Below are 8,801 nucleotides of genomic sequence, written 5' to 3'. Positions count from 1 at the left end.
CTGCCAAGAATTTTCAACTCAGATACTGCAAATTCACATTTTTTTCTAGTAAACTTAAGATTATATTTGAGTGTTGCTTTAAAAAGAGAATGAATAAATTGAATATGTTCACCAAAAGTATCGTGTGCTGCTGCTAGATCATCATTATATTTAGCTAAACCGTTGTCAATTAAATGACTGTAGGCGATTGATATAACTTGAGCTAAAATAGCTGGTGCATTAGTTAAACCAAAAATAACGCGACAAAACTCTATATGATGATCAGGCGTAACAGCGACAGTTTTGAAGTTGTCTTCTTCTTTAATCTTAAAATTATTGAAAGCCTGTTTAACATCAACAAGCGTTACTGAATGTAGGTGTTAAATCTGCAATATATGGTTTTAAAATGGGGGGCCCCTTGTTCCCCTTTTTAAACTGCCTTTTTTCTGTCTCTCACTAACTTCTTTCAAATTCGATGTCCCCCACCTCGGTAGGGTCCCCGTCACGCAAGGATACTGCTCCCTGACCGGCTAAGAGTCTAATGATACTCTTCTTGTAAAAAAAACGGTGTTGTAGTGACGTCCCAACCCAGTGAACACACGAACTTGGGTCGACCAGATGCGGCAACCTTCGGGTCTTAGCGGTTCGCGTCTACCCACGGTTTGGGGCGGTCGGTGTAAAAGCTGGTTACCTAACCTGGCTTCCCCGGAGGTGTCGTGTAGGGGCGACCGGGCCGACATTCTGCGGTCCAACGGCGTTGTGTGTCAATGATCTGGAGGACGACTCTCCAAAAGAGAGCAAAGGAGCCACCAGACCCCGCCTCTTGACCACTCCCTCACTACAACATGCAGGAACCTTCTTGTTAGCCCCCCTTAATAATTTGTTAGGTCCCACCATGGATTAGCCATGAGTCTAAAATTGCCATGTCCAAAGTTACTACACAGTGTAAGGTCATCGATACCTTGCCTGTACACAATAGTTTTATTTTTATTTTTTTCGTCTTGCCCCTTCTACACTAAACTCTCGTGGTGTAGTCGTAGCCTGTATAGTCGTGACCCCTGTAAAGGCATAGACTATACTTGAGTCCCTTCCCTTTATCCCCAGTAGGTATTTTAACCTAACCTATGTGGACAGCTATATCCTTTTTCAGATTCATTTTGTGTACCTAGGGTCAACGATTAGGATCGTAGAGCTGCTCTACTCTGTATTGCTGATGATAGGTGCCTAAGTTCAATATTAGATGTACATCTGGGCTTTAAAAACTCACCGAAACCATACACCTAATTTTGAACTTAAACCATCTGAAGAGGCAATTATAAAATGTCAAAAAGAAATTTACTTCGCTTTTGCTCAAAAGAAACTTAAATTTACATATATTATTGGAATTAGGCAATATTCTTCAGGACATTGGACGGAATTATAATGAACCTGAGAAACAGTATAATTTTATAACTATGAATTGCTTATTCTGTGAAAATAAATTCATATATGTACAAACGATATTATACCATTTAAGTTATGTTCATTTTAAACAACATCCGGATGCACCTAGGGAAAGTTCAGCGGTAAACTATCTCATGACTTTTTTTAGATAATCCGAGACTTATAGTATTATAATATTATAATATTAATAATGTTATTATATATATAAAATAGGGTGGTCCTTAGTTATAGATGATAAAAAAAAAAATTGAAAAATGTATACTCTCGGGCTCGAAATTTTGTTAGGTATATTGACAAGATAATTTTGGTAAAATTCTAATTTGATAAGTCAACCCCTTCACGTGCCTCAAAGGGGTTAAAGTTTTATGATAAGGGGGTGAATTATACATTTTCACCTGTAATTTCTTAAATTTTAAATTTAGACCAAACACGTATAGGACTATTTTTTTAGTAATAAATAATTACTACAAAAAAGGTATCTTGTACATTTTTTGTAAAGTTAATGGTTTTTCGTAAAATTAAGAAAAAACAATCAAAGTCAATATTTTTGGAAAATAGTTCATTTTTTAGTTATTTATCTGTATTTCCTTAAATTTTATAGTTACACAAAAATTATAAATTAGCAATATTATACCACACAATATTATCTATAAAAAAGGAGTTTTCATTTTTTTTGGTACATTAACCCTTTTGTAAATAATCAAGAAAAACCTTAAAAATGAGGTTTTTACAACTTTTTACATAGGTACGTACTACGTATACAACATAATAATATGTATTAAAAGGTATTTTTTTTTTAATTCACTAATTTTTTTTATTATATACTTTAGTTTAAGATCATATTAATACATTTTTTAGTTTAATCAAGTAAAATGTATATTTAACAAATATCATTTTGTAGTTCAACAATTATTTAATTTTCCTTAAGAGTACCTATCCTAAACTTTTATATTTAAAAATGTTATGGATTCCCTTTTTCACGGTCATCATTATTTAATGCAGTTTTATTAAACATGAATCAGACAAAACACATAGTAATAATATAATGTTGATAATAATAAAATATACATTTAACATAATAAACTTTAGAATTGAAAAGTATGGATAAAGTATTGTTATCGCTCTTGTGTAGATAATATTAAATTTTATTATTATACTACCTACCATATAAAACAGATAATGCAATTAAGTCCAAATAATAATTTGAAATAGATTTAGTTGGTTTCTTTCCTTCATATTATGCGTGTGTATTTAATAGTTGGATTATTTACCTATTTACGTTTAATAACTTAATTAATTAATTAATTAATTAATTTAATTAAAAATAAAATATTCATCTTTTCTAGGATACCTTAATTGCAATTGTGTCTGCTATAATTTTTTAAGTTCTTCTCATTCCTTCCACATAACTTCGGGACAAATTTTTTATTTAATAAAAAGTTATGGCTACAAAATAAAAGACATTCAACAGATGGATACTATTATTGTTGAAAATATGAAGTGTATTCAATATTACATGAATTGCAAATATGAGGTTCTATCAAATTATTTGACAGCAGTGCAGCAAAAAATTTTGCTCAATATTTAAATGCTTTAAAAATTGAACAAAATGTTCCCCACCAACCACAAATCACTCTAGCTGATTTTCCAGAGGTTTTTGTCATCCCTCCCACCCAACAGAAAGGAGATTTCTCAAATATGTTTTGGCAAAATGTGGTTGATTGTAATAGTATAACATCTGTGGACAGTTCAATATCTTTTGCTATTTCCTGTTTTGTTCATGACAGAAGCGATGAGTGAGTGATGATTGATAAATGAGGAGCTTGATCAATGTATTGTCAACTCAGATCCCTCTACAATTAATAAAATAGCAACAAATTATACACATTTTAAGTTCGACAAAAAAAAATTAACACTTCTTAAAAAACAAACAATAGATATTCTAAAAAGTAAAGCAATTAAACATTTTTCAATATATTATTCCCTATTATAATTCTTTCAAAACATCAAATTCGAGTGATATCATTTTGAAAGCTGTAGAAAATTTCAATTGTTTTTAAATAACTCAAAATATTATCAGATTGATTAGATGTTTTTTTGATATATTTATTTTAGTTAATTTTCAAGAGGGCATTAAACGAAAGTATCCAAACAATAAAAAACATCACAAATTTATAACTATACAATGTTGTTTCTGTAAACATAAATTCCCCATTCAATGACATGCGCTATAAAAAACCACAGTAAATTTTAAAAACAATATTCTATCACATTACTAAAATAATTTATTCCTCTTTAAAAATATTATAATTTTATATTAATTTATAAAAAACAGATTACTTACAAGACTCCCGAATGTAAATATCATAATTGATGAACAATGTGTTGTTCAATTTTTCATTCCATACATGGTTGGTATGGACTGTAATAAGAAATAAGTTTTGGCATGCATTTATTTGTATTATAAAAATGCATTTATGACAACAAAACACACAGTATGTAATAATAATGTTTAGAAATATAATTAATTAAAATGTATTAATGAAATTCAATTATTTTTTCTTAGTGGTCCAATATATATAGCCACATTCTAGTATGTATGTGTATAATAAAATACAGTTTTATAGACAAATCTGGAAGAAAAGATGTTGTAAATAAGTAAATGAAAATTATTTGACAGAAAAAAATTACCATGGATACACTTGTTATCATCCAAATACATCAAAGATCTTTGAAACAATTCAAACACTTAATGATATCGACATAGGTAGTTAACCAAATATTAAATAATATCACAGAAGAAATTTACATGACATTGGCAATATTTTACAATGTAATTATATTTGTTTGTTTTAAGGCACCAATGGTTCACAAATTTAAATCATCTTTCTAATTGTGTGTTTGTTTCAGCTACCAACAACATTATTTTCAAAAAACAATCAAAATTTATAGAATTATGTATCCTCACATAGCCAAAATAGCTGAGTAATATTTATCACTTGTAGCCACATCAATAGCATTGGAAAGATTATTTTTTAAAGCAAGATCATATAGATGACTGGCACTTAATTTAATAATTTTGGATTTTATGTATATTATATTTTACTACATTTTTATGCATGACTCTTTGTTAATTTTTTTATATGGACTGATTGTATATTTTATAATTATTTATTATTATAATATTATTATATTTATATATTATTTGTAAATATATAAAAAAAAAGTCAAGGCTGGACATTAATGAATTAAAAGTTAAAATTAAGTTAATTAAAAATATATTAAGTATTAGAAATTGAAGTACTTCTAACAATGTCCTTTTGAGAATTGTTTTTATAATTTTAGATATGGAATCAAGAAAAAGAAAATTAATAGATTAATATAAATAAAGAATTATTCAATATTATAATGTTGTTTGTGTTTTTAGTCTATTTTATATAATTTTTTAAAAAATTTAAAATTTCAAGTGCAAATACAAGCCCGGATTAAGGGGGGCCGGGGGGCCACGTCCCCGGGGCACACGTGTATAAAGAGCCCATAGGCTTCTAGGCTTAAAATTACATTAAGTGATAATTTATACTTTTTATAGTACCTATCTACAAGAATATTAGATTCTGAACGGAGTGATGAATGTATTGATTTTACAATGATGTGGGTTTTTTTTTTTTTTTATGTGTCTCTGTACAGCATAACTAGTCGAAAAAATGCTTTGATTTCAAACTTTGGGGGTGGTTTCTGATGTAAAAGTGAATATCCTTGGTGCATTATAGAGGCTTGGTGCATTATAGAGGTGAAAAGTAAACATTTTCCAATAGTTTTCAAAAAAATCGAGAAAAACAAAAAAAAAATGATGGAAAAACGGGAGTTTTTACGCAAAACCAGTTTTCGACCGAATCGATTTTTTTATATGGTTGTAATTCAAAAACTAATCACTGTAAATACTTGAAATTTTCACCAAATGTTTATGTTAGTGTTATTTATATACAGTTAAATTTTCAAAAATTTTTGACTTTTTTTGAGTTATTTATAGACCACTGAAATTTTCGGTTTTTATTCGAATTTTTTTTTGAAGTGTCGGTAAAAAAATTTTGGATGACCAAAAAAACTTGAAAATTTAATACAAGATTTCTTATGAGTTGTTCTTATTGTAGCTAAAAAAAATTAAAAATCGTAAATTATAATTATTTCAATTAATTTGTAAAACGTTATATTATATAAAAGTATTTGTATATTTTTGTTGAACCGGTCTTGGTTCATGTATTTAAGCATTTTATAAGTAATTTCATATACTATAAAATTCATTTTCAAGGTTGAAACTGAATAAACCTCGGTGGGGGTTAACTTTCAAACCCCCCTGGTTTGGCCTTGACACATACTATTAGAAGCCATGTGTTATTCAAACATAATGGTAAACTATAATGTTATTTAGCTTAGCTACAAAAGATTTACAAGTTGTGTAACAGAATTGTTATTCAATAATTAAATTTTTTATATTGCTACAATTATACAATAAAACTTTGACAAGTTTTCGCAATAGCTTTGAAAACTATGTAAATGTTGTCACATATTTTAACCACTTAAATTAAATATTTTCTAATTGTTTCCCAAGATTAACTGTTTGGACAACATTTGAACTCAGAGAAAAATTGACCTTAAGTAGTTCATGCGGAACTGTAAATCATTTGCTCAAAGAAAGGTGCAATTTTCTTTTTCTTCTTAAGGTGTACTCAAGGTTTATCAAGGTTTTTTTTTTGTAATTAATCTATATTATCAATAAAAACAATTGGTAAACAAGTAACATATTTTATTATTGAAAACAATTTTTTTATTAGTTACTGAGAAGTTATAGAAAAGCCTGCATGTTATAAATGATATTTATCCAAATTTTACACCAATAAACAATATTCTTTTTTACATTTTACAACAAAACATTGTCTTGATAAATATAGCTATAACAAATGTTGCACAAATCTATGAATGATTTAGTTAATTTAAAAGTAAGAAAAGTAAATTTCCTTTATTGAGTAATGATTTGAGAGAAACTATTATATTATATTATCATAACATTCATAACACGTATATTATGTGAAAATGACAATATGGTAATGTGAACACATTACCTACATTTTATTTGAATTGTCGACATACTAAGTTAATTTAATAAAATGATATTTTTAATTATCAACATTGTTATTTTAATTTTTATAACTTTTTCATCATTTTAAATAATCTGATATGTTTTGCAATATTTATTTGTAACCATATTTTAACATGAAAAATATAAAAATACACAGTCTTAATTTACTGTCTGTAATAATAAATATTATAGTTATAATTTAATAACAACACGTTGGATAGTCACTACACATTCTTCATACAAGTAAGTTTCAAGCTTCTTAAAATGTTCACTATCATAACCTTTATACATTAATAAGCTAAAGACCATGAAAAACTATTTTAACATACATTAGTTTAAGAATTTTCAGCTCAAGACCTCATAAATTGATTCTGTCCGAGGCCTCAAGAAATTGTGGCACTGGCAGACATATAATATTGACATAAATTACACCATAATATGCATCTGAATATAAATTAAGTAGTAAACATAATAGTTTATAAACATCAGGTCAATTAATGTGAATTAATATTTCTACTAGAAATAAATTGAACATTAAAAACCCCTGTATGTATAAAATTTACATCATAGGTGATAATATAATTCAATATATTATTGATTAAAATAAAATATGAGAATATGCTTATTATTTTCTTTTTTTTTGGTTCATACTCTACAGGTAAATCATTTGTAGATTGTAACTATTGCGTGTACCTATATTAAATACTTACTTTTATTCTATATTACTCAATTGTTGATATTCGTTGTAAATTATAAATTTGTGCTTTGCCATTTTTGCCAGCATTAAAAATTAAAGAATATCATTAACTTCATTGCATTCATGTAATGAAATTTTACCAACTGTCTATAATGTATATAATGTATGCTATTACATTTGAACAATAGTTATTGCAAAAGTCATGTCAATACCAAAAACATGTGGTATGATGACTAAGAATATTCAGTTATAACTAAAAAAACTGATATCTTAATAATTTCTTATATTAATTTAAGAAAACCTCAACATTTTTTGGCAAAGCAATAATTGTCCAATGTACTAGGCTTCGCCAATTTGCTCCAAGTCCAATACAGGAATATTGTTCTATAATAATTAAAGAATAATAAAATAATATTATATTATATTATTATATTTAATATAGGTAATCATTATATTTTCGTCAAACACGAAAAAAACTTCATATCAGTGTCATTAGATATGTAAAATGTACCACAAAAATATTTTCAAGATCGTAAATTTTTGGGTACTTTAATTACAAATTGTAATACGAGATACACATTACACACATAGGTACGGACGGTGCAGTGACATAATTACTATATAAGTAACCGTAACCTTTAAAAACACGTGTTTTCACGTAGATGTTATATTATAAATCTCAACAATTAATGTGTATGTGTATAAGTACTATATTATAAAGTACATTCATATTTCATGTATTTTTTTTCATATTTCAATGTCATGTGTACTTATGTGTACCAATTATACATTTCCAGAACTTCGAGTAATAAGTTCAATAGTTTATATCCACTAGGTACTAGTAGTACAAGTACCTATGTCGATAAAACTTACTTCGAAAAACAATATCAATAACAAATTTTAATAAATAAATATTTCACGTCGTCAAGAAGTTAGACAAGTCGGTATCACACATTATGAATTAGGTACGAAAAAAAAAATTAAACAAAACGGACAATTGAAACAACCCGAAGAACTGACCAGACGCGTCGCGCGATCGCCGGTCGGTCGCCAAACGGCAAATAAATATTAGACATAAGGAATCCGTGATTCGTGACTATCATCGCCTCGTCCGTGACAGTTCGGTGTCGGTGGGGAAGGCGGTGGCGGTGTTGTCGGCGGCGGCGGCGGCGGCGGTACGTTGATAATGCGAGTTAAAGTGTAAAATCCAGTTATTTATAACACGAAATTGTTGACGACGAGACATCGATAATAATTTTGTTGTGGCTTTACAATAGTAAAGCGTTATTATCGACGAAATGTTATCTACGCCTATCATTTAGTCGCCCAGTTCGGTTGTTTGAGAAAAAAAAAGTAAAATGTTTGATTTACAAAACATTTCGTAAATATCACCATCCATAATATAATAATATTATTAACAACTCCAAAATATTTGTTCTATTCAAATTATTCTTAACTAATTATAGCAAATTATGCCATCAATTGCGTAAAAAAATTATTTTTAATTTTGCTCGTGATATAAAGTTAATATTACGCATCTTATTT

General features: G+C 28.0%; 1 long non-coding RNA gene across 1 annotated transcript; it reads right to left on the bottom strand.

Annotated features, from left to right (window-relative positions):
• Nucleotides 1–2,769: 2,769 nt before the first annotated feature.
• LOC126551542 (uncharacterized) lies at nt 2,770–4,168 on the bottom strand. The gene is made up of 3 exons (XR_007605467.1): nt 3,767–4,168; nt 2,939–3,275; nt 2,770–2,868 (listed from the first exon to the last, which is right to left on the bottom strand). It is a non-coding gene; the product is annotated as an uncharacterized LOC126551542 (long non-coding RNA).
• Between the last annotated feature and the right edge of the window lie 4,633 nt (nt 4,169–8,801).

This window comes from Aphis gossypii, chromosome X, assembly GCF_020184175.1.
Source record: "Aphis gossypii isolate Hap1 chromosome X, ASM2018417v2, whole genome shotgun sequence".
NCBI classification, from domain to species: Eukaryota; Metazoa; Arthropoda; class Insecta; order Hemiptera; family Aphididae; genus Aphis; species Aphis gossypii.
This window is presented reverse-complemented; position numbering and strand designations above follow the sequence as displayed.